The sequence below is a fragment of the Gossypium hirsutum genome, chromosome D01, assembly GCF_007990345.1.
Source record: "Gossypium hirsutum isolate 1008001.06 chromosome D01, Gossypium_hirsutum_v2.1, whole genome shotgun sequence".
Lineage (NCBI taxonomy): Eukaryota > Viridiplantae > Streptophyta > Magnoliopsida > Malvales > Malvaceae > Gossypium > Gossypium hirsutum.
The window spans coordinates 60619016-60635002 of NC_053437.1; the positions used below are offsets into that span (position 1 = coordinate 60619016).

The 15987-nt window shown below is 35.1% G+C and overlaps 1 non-coding gene across 1 annotated transcript; it reads left to right on the forward strand.

Annotated features, from left to right (window-relative positions):
- Positions 1–15786: 15786 nt before the first annotated feature.
- Positions 15787–15893, forward strand: LOC121214258 (small nucleolar RNA R71). Its single transcript, XR_005909842.1, has one exon. It is a non-coding gene; the product is annotated as a small nucleolar RNA R71 (small nucleolar RNA).
- The last annotated feature ends 94 nt before the right edge of the window (positions 15894–15987 follow it).

The window sequence follows — 15987 nt, forward strand, 5'->3', positions numbered from 1 at the left end:
CAGTTGTTCAACAACACTATATTCTATGTGCTTCAGGAATTTGAGGAATTCCTTGGCTTCTTCCTCTTTCACTAGCTCGGTAATAGGTAACACAGGCTCGACTATTTTTTCCTTCTTTTGCTCCGTCACTATGGCATTTTCTTTTATTGGATCGGCTGGAGGACTTATCAAATCGTAGCATTTCCCACTACACGTATAAGAACCCTTGCCATGATCCTCTTTCGCAGTACTAGCTAAAATTTCATTTTCATGGACGCTTATGTTGCACTCATTGTTCTACAGAACATTCTTGTTATCCTTGTAAGAGAAGGCTGCAGACTTCTTGATTATTATCTTTGGCATTACCGGTACTCCCGCCTTGTTATTCCTTGGTCGCGAGATGATGACCACAGGATGGTTTACTTTCGGAACCCTTGTCGTTGGTTCCGACGCGCATATGCTTCTTTCTTCTTAGACTTCTTCTTGGACTTCTTCATAGAACTCCATTTCTTTGTCATCCATCATGTCTTGAACCAAGTCTCAGAATTCTATGCACTCTTAGATTTTGTGCCCTTCTACATGATGGAACTCACAATAATTTCTCGTCTCCTTGTATCTCCCTTCTACATTCGAACTGATTAACCCCCTTTCTATCATTTTCTTCCAAACCCATTTCAAAGGAGTTCTTACTTCTGCAATATCTGCCTTGATTTTTCTCCCCACATTTCCAATTTTCATGTTTACCCCCTTATCAGCATGGCTAGGCAATGGATTTTCCGCACTGGATAAATCATCAATCTTGACAACACCCATACTGATCAACTTTTCAACCAGCTTTTTGAAGGCTGTGCAATTTTCTATTGAATGCCCCATAATCCCTGCATGATAGTCACATTGTGCATTCGCGTTGTACCATTTGGGGTACGGAGATTGCAGAGGTTTTAAGTAGAAAGGGGAAATAACATGTGCATTGAACAAACTTTGATACAACTCCTTGTATGGCATTAGAATCGGCGTAATTTGGGGATTCTCAGTGTTTTGTCTTGTGCCTCACTCTTGTCTTAATGAACCTTGTTGGTTAGTAGCCATCTTTCTTGGTTGGTTCACCGTGATTGATTTTGAGTAACCCTGGTTATAGGTGCTCATGTTGTTCATCTCATTCTCCTTTTTTCTTCGGAGCCACCCTTCGGTTACTTTCTCCAGCATCGATCTTCCCACTCCTTAAGGCGTTTTCAATCATTGCTTCATTCATAAGTATGTCAGAGAAGCTTTTTGTGACACTTCCCAACATATGTGTGATAAATGGTGCCTTCAGTGTGTTAATAAAGAGCATTGTCATCTCCCTTTCCAAGAGCGGTGGCTAGACTTGAATGGTAACCTCTCTCCACCTTTGTGCGTATTACCTAAAACTTTCATTAGGCTTCTTCTCCATATTTTGCAGAGTGATTCTATCAGGGACCATATCTGCTACATGGCTGTATTGCTTCATAAATGCTTATGCTAAGTCCATCCATAAACTAATCTTGGTACAGCTTAATTGATTGTACCACTTACATGCTGCCCCTGTGAGGCTATCTTAAAAGTAATGTATAAGCAGCTGGTCGTTATTAACGTATCTAGTCATACGCCTACAAAACATGGTAATATGAGCTTAAGGGCAACTGGTCCCATTGTATTCCTCAAATTATGACATTTTGAACTTATGGGGGAGTACCAAATCCGGGACCAAACTCAAATTTTTAGCATCAATCCCCTAGTAATTCTCACTACTTTCCATAGCCCTGAACTTTTTTTCAAGCAATTCTTCCTTGGTTTTCTCTTTCTCAGCCACTTCGTCAAAATTGAAGACAATGGGATTGGAAGAGTTCTCTCCGGAGTGAAAACCTAATCCGGTTTGGAAGTTCATTGGCATTGAAGTGCCAGCTTGAAACTGTTGAGGCCTGATTGTGATAGAGGACCTACATGGGTGTACCTCAGCGTGGGGCTGTACATGTGGATGAGTAAAGCCTGGAGGGTAGAGGGGTCTATCATTATCTCCTTTTTCAATATTGACCATGGGGTCTTTTCCTTTGTCATTTCCCTCAGCCAACAGCTATTTTAACTGAGTCATCATGCTCTTCTGGGACTCCATCATCTTTTCCATCATATCTTGTTGAATTTTTTCTAACTGGTCCTACATTTGGTCTTGCATCTCCTGTTGGAGCTATTCGAGCCTTTCCAATCTTTGATCAATGTTTTTAGATTTTACTTGAGTACCGTAAGGGTGCTGGTTTTCCAGATTAACTGAAATAATTTTATTCAATTAGGGTCTTTTAATGGTCGTTAATGCATATGATGCGATGCAATGCATGAAATGAATGCAAAAAGGCGTCAATCCTAATTCAATTTCATTTTGAAAACTTTACTCGAAAACAAACTTCTTTACATAAGATGGATTACAGATACGGCTTAGCCCTAATGCTCAAAACTCTAATCTTCCTAAGTAGCGAGGCTAACTCCTATCCCCGACTTGATTCCAAGTCATACTTCACGCTCAACATATCAGCTTGCACTGCCAAAGTCTGTAGGTGATCAACTACCTCTCGGATTTGAACAACGGCTTATCCCATGATATGATCTCTCTTTCTAACTTGGTTCTGAAAGTAGTGTAGCCGCTCATTCTGACGATCTTCGTTAGCTTTCAGGTACTCGATCCGGATCTCACAATTTCGCAACGCCATTTCTAACTCTTCTATTCTTTCTTTCATTTCTTCAATTTTACCTAAACTTGCTCTTAATTCCATCACAGAATTCTGATTTTGATACCGATGGAGAGATCCTTCTAACTCAGCCACTTTACCCTTTAGTTCGAATTTTTCCTTTCGGTTCTCTGACAAACTCTTCTCTAGAGCCCCATTTCGTGTCTAGACCTCTTGGAATTTCCTTTTCCATCTATCGGCCTTGTTCTTTTCTTCTTGAATCTCTTCACGCCACTGCTCCAAATTTTTTCCTAACCCGGCAGTTCTCATCGATAGGCGTAGCTTCTTATAATCTGCCTTCATGCTATCTAGATCCTCCTCGGCCTTAGCTTTCCCTTTTCTTAATCTTTCTGCCTCGATTTTCTGAACATTCACGTATAATCTCAAGTTTATCTTTTCTTCTTCCATTTTTCTAATTCTACATTTCTCTTTTCAAAATCTTGCTTCATGATTTCTAATTCAGAAGGGACGACTCGTAAATGCTCCTCTATCGACTGACTGTTTTCGTGACTTGGTTCGGGGATATTATCATTGATTCTTCTAACCCACCATTCATTATACTCAGGAGTCGTCATTGGACCTATGGCTAATCTCTTCATCCGACGAGTCTGGTTCTACGCATTGGACATCTCTCGAATCTTCTTTTTGTAACCATCACCCCCGTACGAGAATTCACACTCAGCTAGTCCCTGAGTTGCGAGTATAAACTGCCTTGACCTATACTGCCTAAGCACTAGCAACGGGGAATAACCAACAGCTCCCCAAATTCCAAGCAGAAGGAACCAGTCAAAATCACGGCACTGATACAAAATTTTATCTGGAAGCAACCACAGAGCTTTCCACTTAATGTCCCCTTCTTGCAGGTTCTCAAGAATTGCCATCCACTTCTCCACCAAGATGTTATCCCTCCTCGGTGTAGCTACTATCTACTTTAGTGGAGAATAGTTTTCAGAGAAGACCTGATACGAAACCTTATCAACTTTCCAAAAATGACTGTGGAACCATGCGAGTAATAGCTGTGCACATTCGATGAATCTACCTTCACTTGCTCTCTGACAGGCATTTAGTGACCTGAATGTTTCCGCCAAAATCGCTGGAACTGGTGTAACCCCCTTATCAAGTCGGTCGAACAAGTCAGTGACTGCCTTATCAACATGTCTCAAAGTCTTGGAGAAGACAACTAAGTCGTATATGCTCAAAGCAAAGACATCTACCCACTTATTTGCATTTGGATGTGCTAGAACTATATCTTTCAAATTCTTCCAAGAAATGCACTTGTTATCCATATTTTGTTTTATTCGAGCTGTAACCCACTGTTCACTCATCTCGGTTATGTTCATCAACCTCTTCAAAAAGGTCGGTGCATTTACAGCTCTCGAGTAAACTCTGTTGACTTGAATTTTTCCACACTAAAGTAAAGCCATGTATTCTTCTACCGTAGGCACTAAGTCGACTTTTCTGAATGTAAAGCAACTGTAGGCGGGGTTCTAAAATTGTGTGAGAGCGCAAAATAGATGTTTGTCTACCTTCATATCAAACAAGTAAGGTAAATCCCCATAATTAGAATAGAATAGAATAGCTGTCTGACCTCCTCGTTTCACTAATCCCAGATTTCCTTCAACTCTAGCAAACTGTTCTGAGTTACACTAATACGGGTAAAGTCACATAATTTTGATGCATATCCTTCATCCAAACTATCACCTTCTCGTGCTGTGTCGTTTCTGACCAAATTCGGACAGCCGCATTACCTTCTACCTTATCAAGAAACCCCCTTTCCAGGATAAGCTTTCTATCTAGAAACCGAATATGAACCAACGCCTTTCATGATGAAATGCCATGTAGTTGAAGTGTCATGTAGTCAAAGTAAAACACAAAAAGTCAATATCCTGTATAAACCCAATACAATCAAGAAATAAATAAAACACCTATTCAGGTATCTTCCATGGTTTGGTGTAGTTCTCCCTAGGGTAAGTTCCTGAGGTTCACAACATGAGGTTTGACTCTAAAGTAAGGGTACTTGAACCAGCAAATTCCTCGATCTTCACCCATTATAGGTTCATACGGACTGAGATTGATTCATGGGAATACATTTTCCTATGGCTGCACGGAGATGAAAATCTCACGAAGACATAGGTACGGATATATCCCGAAAGCGATCCACTATCCTAGACGGAGGTGAAAACCTCACGAAGGAGTAGCTTCTCACTCCCACTTAAAAGGGTGTGACCAATGGTCATGCAATGTAATGTGCAGAAATATACCAAAACTTAAACTAACACAGCAATTATAAACCACAATGATGAATATCATAATAAAGAAGGATGAAATGCAACGAAAAGATCGTATATTTAAATCAAGTTTTCAATTTTTGACAAAAAGATAAAAAATAATCAACTCGTGGCTTGACTCTCTTATTTTTGGTCTCCAGTGGAGTAGCCAAGTTGTTGACACCATATTTTTTTGTGAAAACGGGGTCAACTTGGATTTTGAAAATGAAAACGAAAATGGGAGTCGCCACCAATCTTTTTTGATGAGGTGTGATTGAGTCACCTCAAAAAGTGATTGTTTTTAATAAAAAATTTGATTTTATTAAAACAACGATTTTGGTCCACGAAATTCAGAAAAACAGGTTCGGGAGTCGGTTACGTACGAGGAAGGATTAGCGCCCTCGTAACGCCCAAAATTGGTACCTAGTTGATTAATTAATGTCTTAGTGTCGAAGATTGAAAACTTTAAAGAGATTTAAAATACGATCCTTTATTGAAATGTTGAAAATTTTCGGAAAAGGGCATATTTCACGTTAATCGAGAAAGAGAATTATATCCAGTAAGTTAGAACACAATGTCTTGAATTCCCGATGCGCGAATGAATGCAAAAAATTTACTTATTTAAAAGATATTTAGTTATCTCGGATTTAAAAAAGGGATCATGCCCAGTATGTTAGGACACGATCTTTTCTTTATTCCCGAGATCGTTTAAAACTTGAATTTGAAAATATTCGTGTATTTAGATTTATTGTGAAAATCGAAACCCCGTAAGTTAGGTACGACTTTCTCGAATCTAAACACGAGATTTTGCTTATTCAAAACTCATAATTTATGCATTGAATAAAATTAATCTAACACAAAATAGTAGAAATGAAACACGGTGTCAATATGTGTAGCAAACTAAAAATGAATACGATGATGTACACATAAATAATACGAGCAATAACAACAACCAAAAAAAGATAAATAAAAAGAACAAATCAATTATACAAAATAACAAGTATATAAGCAAATAAATGTAACATTCTCTTAAAATAATAACGAAAACGTAAATAAAGAACATGAATAAAAATGAAAAAAGATATATGTACATAGACATATATATAAATTATAAGATATAATAGAAAGTATATATAAGTATGTATATATTTACAAAAGTTAAAATATGTACGTATATATTATAAAAAAGTATGTGTATATATATATTTTGAAGTCATAAAATATGTAAAAGAAACATATGTATGTATAAATATATATAACATAAAATATTAGTATGTATGTATATTATAAAAAAAATTGTGCATATGTACGTGTGAGTATGTATTATAAAAAATATATATATTTTGAGATTGTAACATAAAAGATATATATATGTATATGTGTGAGCTATAAAATATATGTGGGTATATATGTGTTTTAAAAATATAAAACATAAAAAATAGATATGTATGTATATACGAATAATAAAATGTATTGGATATAGGTATTAAATTGGAAACTACATAAAATTTCAAGGTAAACATTAGAAATAATAGAAATATGGGATAAAGGACCAATTCATAATTTGCTGGAAACATCAGGGACGAATGAGAAAATGTTCTAGGCCCCTTGTGCGCAGTGTTTCGAGCGGGATCGAATTGAAACAAGTACAAAATTTTCGGGGTCAAAATATAAAAAACAGGAAGACCCGATTGCATTTTACTGCAAAACTGGAGGGACCGATTGTGCAAATATCCCCATAAACGAAAACACGTGGATCCTCAGGCCGGTCAGGTCGCGCATGGGGGGTTATGGGCAAAACGACGTCATTTTAAGGCTATCGTGGCCAGCCCTACAGGACGCCGTTTAGTTGGCCTATATAATTTTTTTTAAATTCATTTCTTTGTCTTTCAGAAAAAAATGAGTTCTTTTCTCTCAAAAACCCCTCCTCTTTTCACACTGTCGGGCTTTCAGGCCTCCGTCGCGCCCCTTCAGTGGCCTATGGCCGGAGTCGCGCGAGATGGGTTTTTTAAACCCTAGCTTTCGGCACGCATAAAGGCAGAGCCTTTTTAAACCAAGAGGCTGCAAGAAAAGGGAGGGGGCCTCGAATCTTCCTCCGAGCCTGGATCCGACGCTGACGAGAGGTCTCCGACGGCGCAAACAGATTCAGGTAAAACCTTCGCTTTCACCTATTTATAAAAATAAAAAATAATAATAAAAATAAAGATAAAAGAAATAGAAAGATTGAAAAAAAACAAGAAATCACCTTGAAATTTTGTTTTTCTTTTCTTTTCTGTTCGTAAAAGAAGGAAAATCGAACCTCTTACAGTGATCAGATACGGTTTTTTATAGCCAATGTTACATGTTATCTCTATTATTTCTTACGTGTTTCTGTTGTTTGCGTGTCTTGCAGGTGACTGCGCAAGTGGGGGACGGCGACGTGACCGTGGCGGTGGCAAATGCGCTGCGGTGGCGGCTATTAGGTCAAGGATCAAAAGACCCTACGTGCGGCGCACCTAGGGTTAAGGTTGCTGCTTTGTTTTTTTTCTTCTGAAAATGGGCTAGGGTATTGGGCTTTAGATTTTGGGCTTAAGGTAGTTGGGTCTGTAATTGGGGTATTGGGTTAGTGTTTTTGCGTTGGGGTGTGCTGTTTTTTTGTTGTAATTCGGGCCCGGGCTGAATTGGCCTACAACATAAAGGAAATTTGAAATTTTACGGGTAATACTGATATCGCTCGATTAAGTGGCGACCCTAGTTTAAAATTTGAAAAACAAAATTTTTTGCGGTGTATTGAGGGTGAGATTGCCATAACTGATTGGTCACATTGGCAATAAGAGTGTCAGGGCAATGCCGCCTAACAATCAGTCACGGCAACCCCTCCCCCAGTACATCTTTTATATATATTAATTTCACCTTCCAAACAAATATTTAAACATTGTTCCCCTCCCCTCCTCCCACACATATTTTGGAGTTGAGCAAGGGTACAAAAAAAAATTTCTCCTCCCACACAAATTTTAAACAGAAGCAACGGTTAAAAAAACAACTTACCACGAGTTGGAGTTCTAGGGCATCTTGTGAAACTTATAAGGTTCAATTTTATTTTTTTTTGTAATAATTTATATATTATATGCTTATATTTTATGTGTAAGGTTTAGATTTAGAGTTTAAGGTTATATTATATGTTAAACAAATTATGTTTTAAATTTATATGTTAATTAATTATGTTCATATTTTATTTATAGTGTTTTTGCTTTGGAAGTCAGTTGTGAAACAAAGAGATAAGTGTGTGTGATTGAAGTTTTTATTTTTCTTATTTTTATGTTTGTAATTTATATTTTCATAGATTAGTTATGTTTATATTTTTTTAAATAAAGATACATATGTTTTAATATTTATTTGTGTAGAATAGAAATTTCTAGTTCAAACATTCGAGTTAAGGTAATTTGTTTTTGTATTTTTCTATTTAGTTGATGGTTAATATTATTATGTCAATCTTTCATTTAAAAAATAAATAAAAAACTCATTTGTGAAAATGAGTGAGATAAGAATTATTTATGTACAAAAATAGGTTGGGTTAAGAATTATTTACGAGAATGTTGTTATTATTTAGGGTTATTAATCTAAAAATACGAAAAAAATTATTTATGAAAATGGGGTGGGAAAAATTATTTATTAGAATGCTTAGAAGCGTTATATTGTTTTAATATAATATGTTTATTCAATTTTGTTTATGCAGATATATTAAAATGACTTCATTGATAAGAGCAACCGATAATATTGCTTTGATGATTAATGTGTCGATCAAAAAGTTGATTGCTACTTGCTATTTATCTAAATAGGAATGTTATTTATTTAAATGAAAAAACATAATTGCTATTCATAATTAATCTATAAAACTGCATATCTCTAAAATTTTAGTAATGGTGTAATTTGTTATGGAAAAGGTGAGTACCATGTATTGAGAGCACGTGTCCACGCTCCAAGCTACGAGCTAAACAATTGTATTTTCCTGTTTTTGAATGTTGAAGGATTTTGGACATTGATATTGATTAGGACATTTGAACTTAGGCCCAACTTAATATCGACCTTTGTTGAAGGTGGCGTCTGGAGACCCACACATTTCATTTGCCGTGTAAGGAGTGTATTATCACTCTTAGGCTCCTAATTCATGAAGTTGCGGTCATGGTATCAAGTAAAGTGGTTGATGTTGTGTCGCATTGCTATTAGTTGCTTGGACAATCATCGGCTAATGGTGCTACTAGATTTAGCACTGTAACACGCCAAACCCGATCCTATAATAAGATTTGAGAATGGTGCATCACTACTTAAAAACAGTCAGACTTAAAATCACTTTAGTAGAAGCTTCAAATAATTATTACAAGGTTATAGTTATAAAACATATTTTTTTTATAATTTTTATTCTATTAAATTAACAGAAACATTATTAATTTGTAATATTATCAAAGACATATGGCATATAAACTTAAATAAGACAACTTCAGTAATAAATTACATCGACTTAAACTCAAATATTATTAAATTATAAAAGTTTCATCTAAATAAGGTCTTAATAAACCAAACTTTATAGACACATCATTTTCAAAATACACCTATGTGCCACCCCCTTAAAGCAAACATGATATGGAAACAAAATAAACATCATACAATCTAAACAACTCTCTAGCGAGTCGTTGATCAAATTTCCTTCAAGCAAATCTTGAGAACGAAAAAGAATAATAGAGTAAGTTCATATGAACTTATTTTATAACGACCCGAAAGTCAATGGTACCGGAAAGTGTGCTTTTGGAATCTTGTTTTCGTAAATTGGACTCGTAAATATTTCTATTAAATATTTCTGGAATTATAATTGAAGTGAATTGAGTTTCGGTTGGGTAATTTTATTGAATTAGGGCCTAATTAACGTACAAGGATGATGGACACTAAACTAACTATAAATACAACTAAGGCAAGCGCACCTATCGAACAATAGTACAGTTATGGTGAGTAGAGAATATTGTATCCACGAGGACTAGAAGTACAACTAATTATTGTTTTTCTATTATTTGGCCGACAAATTGGAGTGATTGTTTTTAATCTAAAACTACTAAACTAATCTAACTAAGAACGCAACAGAGAATGAAATAGGAAAATAATCGAAGATAACCAATGAGATACAAAATACCCAGGAAAGAATCCACCTAGACTTCACCTATTATTATGAATCTGAATTAAATGATTTATTCAATTGTGACTTGATCCGTAAAAATCCCTAAATTATGTTAATATCTCTTTCGAGAGTAAGAACAACTGACTCTAGGTTGATTAATTGAAATCTCTTTCTAATTAAAACCCCTATCGTCGCATTAACTCGATCTATGGATTCCCTTATTAGATTTGACTCTAATCCGGTAGATTTATGTCGTCCTATTCTTAGGATTGCATGCAACTCCACTCAACTATACTAGATCTACTCTTAAAAATGGACTTTTGCTCCACTAAAATAAGCACATTAAACTTGAATTAATATCTCAAAAATATTAAAACAAGAAATAGGTATACATAATTAAGAACAATAATCAAGTATTTATCGCTTAAATCAGAAATCAAATAATAAGATTCATCAAATGTTTCATCTCCGGTAGGTATCTAGGGAATTTAGTTCATAATCCTGAATAGAAACATCTCAAAGTTAGGTAAGTTAGGATAACAACAAGACATAAAGAAACTCAATAAAACTTCGAAGGAAATTAAATAGAGATCCTCGATCTTAAAGGAGATTCACTTCCAAGTTGATTCCAATGGCGTTCTTCGAGTCTTTTCTTTGATCTTCTCTGTGTGTCCCATTAAGTCTTCTTCTAATTGGTATTTATAGAATTTAAAATGCTCAGAAATCCTAAAAATTGGGTTTTTCTGTGCATTTTAGAAGCAGGGTACAATATCGAGACGGGCTGGCACATGGGCGTGTGGCCAGCCCGTATGGAAATGCCCAGGCCTTGTGGATCATGGAAACAACTCTATTTGTCCGATTTTGGCTTTTTTTTTGCTCATTTCACTCTCAAAGTCTCTCCTAAGTATAGAAACATGAATTTAAAGGATTAGGAGCATCAAATTACTTAATTTACAAAATTAATCATCAAAAAATGCATTAAGAATGAGATTAAAAATATGTTACTTTTACAGCTTATCAAATATCCCCACACTTAAGCGTTAGCTTGTCCTCAAGCAAAATTCTCAACTGATATTAAAAATAATATTTCTCAACTTGTAATTCCCATCAATAATGTCTCAAAATAATCCATAAATAATCATGCATTGGCAATTCAACTCAAAGAGCACTAAAGTCTCAAACAATCAAGCTAAAAATTTTAAACACGAAAACATAGGTGTTTCTCCTTATTTAAGTAATTACATTTTATTCAAAATCGACAAGAACAAAAATCCTCACTAAAGATTCACTCAAATCACTCAAAGTGTTTAAGGTTCAAGAATAAGCACTCAATAGTTAAACATGAAAAGTCATTACCATAGGCTTGTATGAAAATCAAATCTCCACCACTATAAAATGATATGATACACAAATCAAAAGGTCTTTAAGAGGTTCTAATGAGGCTTAGATTAAGGGTGTGGAGAAAGGCTGAAAAATTTTATTAAAATCAAGATCAAATTGATAAATTACCAAACTAGAAAAATAAACAAATGCTGAATTAAAAAAATAATTACATCAATAAAAAACTATTCAATAATAAAAACGAGCTTCTTCTCAAAATATGAATTTAACTATTCAAGCTCAATCAACATAGAACTAAATAATGATCAATAGCTTTTTATTATATATATTCGATTTTTTTAGAATAATAAGAAATAATTCAGCGAATCAAACAAAAGAGCACAATTAGGCAACTAACCAAATTAAATCTCGAAAAAAATGGAGTCAATAAAACGGGAAAAAGTTTCAACGGAAAAAAAATGAGTTATAGGTTAACATTAATGGGTAAATCAAGAAACTATGTGTTAGGCTCAACGGGGTTCACTAAGGGTTAATTATGTCGGTAAGCTTTTTATGGGATAAGTGGGTTAAAACCTAAGTGCCTTTATCATCTCAGTATATCAAATCAAAAGGAGTGGTCTCAACGTGTATAATCGACGCAAGTTCTAGAATAACAAATCAAATTGACCACCTCATAACCAATAATAAAATGAGCAAGAAAAATGTATGCTCTAAATGCTCAAAATCTCACAAAAAATTATGGTTTTTTTATGTCAAACTTGTAAATTTAAAACTTCAAAATAATACCTCAATTCAGGGAAACAACCTAAAATTTTTAATTCTAAAAATAAACTTATCATGCTTGATTCACTCATGTCTTAAATTTTAAAACAACCAATGCACAAATATCTATGAATTTAATCCAAAATACATCAATAAAAATAAAAAATCGATAAAAATTTATTCTAATAGAAGTATGAGAACATCACTTAAACTCAATACATAATTCAAGGATTTTCTAATAATTATACAAATAACATCCCCACACTTAAGATCTACATTTTCCTCAATGTACAAACATAGATAATCACTGTATAAACAGAAAATCATAAGAGAGGAAGAAACCTGAAACTGCCCTGAATATTGGATGATATTGTCAGAATGGTGAAAAGCGGAATTGTAGACAAATATAGATGTAGTGCATGATTCCGGGAAAACTAATAAGAAAATAAACACAAATAGTGAAGATTAAGGGATTATAACTCGATTAGAAACAATCATAAAAATATATTTCAAAAAAATAATTATTAAAATAAGTTTAAGAAAATAAATAAAAAAAGCAACAAAAACAAAATTAAAAAGAAAGATAAATAAAAAATAAAACGAAAAAAAGAAAAAATAATAAACTCAATGATACCAATAAACTTAAAGGTAATTGTAATAATAGTAAAAAATAATTAAAATAGAAGAAAAATTAAAATAAGTTTAAAATCTAAGTATAAGAATAATAAATAAAATAGGAAAATAAAAATAAATAATATAACAAATAATAACAAATAAATAAAATAGAATAAAATAAAATAAAAGGGGTAGTTTGGTTGAGGAAGAAGAAAAAGACAAATTGAGAACGAAATTATAGAGTTTGGGCCACATGGTCGTGTGACACAGCCGTGTGGAGTATTTTTAACCTGTGTGTAATTAAAAATTAACCTAGTTTTCCATGGCCATGGACATACCCGTGTGTCCAGGCCGTGTGGTACACACGTCCATATGTCAGGCGATGTGTGTTTTCCTTCGCTTCTCCCATGCCCATGTGAGATCCCACACGCTCGTGTGGCTTGGCCGTGTCTCTCACATGGCCATGTCTCTTGTCAGTGCAGCTCTCTAACTTTGAAAAAATTAGCTCCAGGTTGCATACAGCCTAGGACACGCCCGTGTGCCCATGTCGTGTGGGTCACATGGCCATGTCGCCAGGCCGTGTGTGTTATTTTAGGCCGTGTAACTGTCGATTTTTTTAAAATTTAAGTCTCAATATCCATACGGCCAAGGACACGTCCGTGTGTCCAGGCCGTATAGGTCACACGGCTATGTCACTACGCTATGTAACTTACTGTCGAACCCCTTATAGTGCACATGACTTGGGACACGTTTGTGTGTCTAGGCCGTGTGGGTCAAAAACACTTTTTAAAATTTTTTTTAAAATTTTGAAAATTAATTAGTTTTAAAAATAACATGAAATAAAATTAAAAGAATTAGCAGAGTTAACACTCGGGTTGCCTCCCGAGAAGCGCTTATTTAAAGTCTAAGCTCGACTTACCTCGCATTCGAACGGTCACGGTGGTTCGCGGACTCAACACTCCTCTTTCTCGTTATCAGTTTTATTATCAACATAAGGTCTAAGTCGAGTACTATTTACCTTAAATGTGTCAAATTCAAAATGAGTTACCTCGACTGTACCGAATAGGAAGACATTCAGTATATAAAGGGATTTAATCCGTTTGCATCAAGCTCCTAAGTGGCAATTCGAGGATTCATTTTATCTAAAAGTACCTTGTCTCTAACCTTAAATTTTTCTGTTCCATCCACATGCTTATCATGGTGTCTCATTAACTCTTCATCATGTTTTTTTGGTTTCTCCTTAACATGTGTTCACCATTCATCTAGTTCATCGATTTGCAACATTCGTTCATCATGAGTTGTTCTGTTTCTATTGCATGGACTGGAATGTGGCTCCATCACATTTTTTCGAGGGGTTTCCTGCAAAGAAGTTTGAGCCACATGGTTACTCATATTAACAGAACTTGTAAAATCATCTCGATCGTTAGATGTCTTAACAGAATCACGAGCTTGGAGAGTAATCGTTTCGTCACCTACACGAAGTACTAACTCACCTGTACCAATATCAATAATAGTTCTAGTAGTTGCTAAAAAGGGTCTTCCTAAAATTAAAGGTACTTTATTACCCTCATCCATGTCTAAAACAACAAAATCAACTGGGAATATGAATTTACCAATTTTTACGAGAACATCTTCAATAATACCCCTAGGAAATCTAATGGTTCTATCTGCTACTTGAATACTCGTCCTAGTTTGTTTGGGTTTCCCAAGACCTAATTGTTTAAACATTTTATAGGGCTTGACATTATAACTCGCCTTTGAATCAGCCAAAGCATAATTAATATTCAAACTACCAATTAAACAAGGAATAGTAAAACTCCTTGAATCTTTCAATTTGTTGGGTAGTTTATTTTGCAAAATGGCTGAGCAAACTTCATTTAGTTCTACATGCGACGAATCATCTAACTTCTTTTTGTTCACCAAAAGCTCCTTTAAAAATTTAACGGAATTGAGCATCTGCAAAAGAGCTTCAATAAACGGTAAGTTAATATGTAATTTTTTTATAAATTTAAGAAATTTACCAAATTGTTCGTTCATGTGGTCTTTTTTCATCGCGTTAGGATAAGGCACTCGAGGTCTATATTCCTTACCGACCAGTTTTTGTTCATCCTGGCTTACCTCGACCTTACTGTTACTTACCACACTTTCTTGCTTTGGTTCTAACTCAGATTCTACTAACCCTTCTTCAGCTTGCACCGTAATTGCATGAAGTTGCTTCATTGGGTTAGTTTCGTTATTGCTAGGCAAACTACCTTGTGGTCGTTCTGAAATTAGTTTAGCAAGTTGACCAATTTTATTCTCGAGTCCTTGAATCAATGCTTGATGATTTTTTAGCACCGCTTCAATGTTTTGAAAATGGGTTTCTGACACCGATATAAACTTTCTTAACATCTCCTCAAGGTTCGGCTTCATCTCTTGCTGGTAAGGTTGTTGTTGGAAGCCTAGAGAGGGTTGTGCTCTTTGATTTCCTTGACCACCCCAAGAGAATTTGGGATGGTTCCTCCAACCTGTTTTATAGGTGTTACTGTAAGGATTATTTTGAGGCCTAGAATTATTACCCATATAGTTGATTTGTTCGTTCTCTGTGCTAGGGCCGTAGGGTAAATATTCTGGATTGTTCATTCCTCTTCCACTCGTATCACACTGCATCACCGGATGTATCTACGTAGAAACACATAAGCCATCAATTTTCTTATTTAAAAGTTCTACCTAATTCGATAACATGGTGACAGCATCTAAGTTAAAAACACCAACTACTTTCATTGGCTTTGTCCTCATGACTTGCCACTAATAATTATTTAGTGCCATCTCCTCTATAAACTCATACACCGCTTCAGGTGTTTTATTGTTCAGAGTACCATCGGCTACTGCATCGATTAATTGTCTAGTTGAGGGATTCAAACTGTTGTAGAAGGTTTGAACCTGTAGCCACAAAGGTAACCCATGGTGATGGCATCGTCTCAATAAGTCCTTATACCTCTCCCATGTATTATATAGGGTTTCTAAGTTGATTTGAACGAAGGAAGATATATCATTCCTCAACTTGGTCGTCTTAGCCGGTGGAAAGTACTTTAGTAGGAATTTCTAGGTCATTTGATCCTAAGTAGTGATAGAACCTCGTCGTAAAGAATTTAACCAC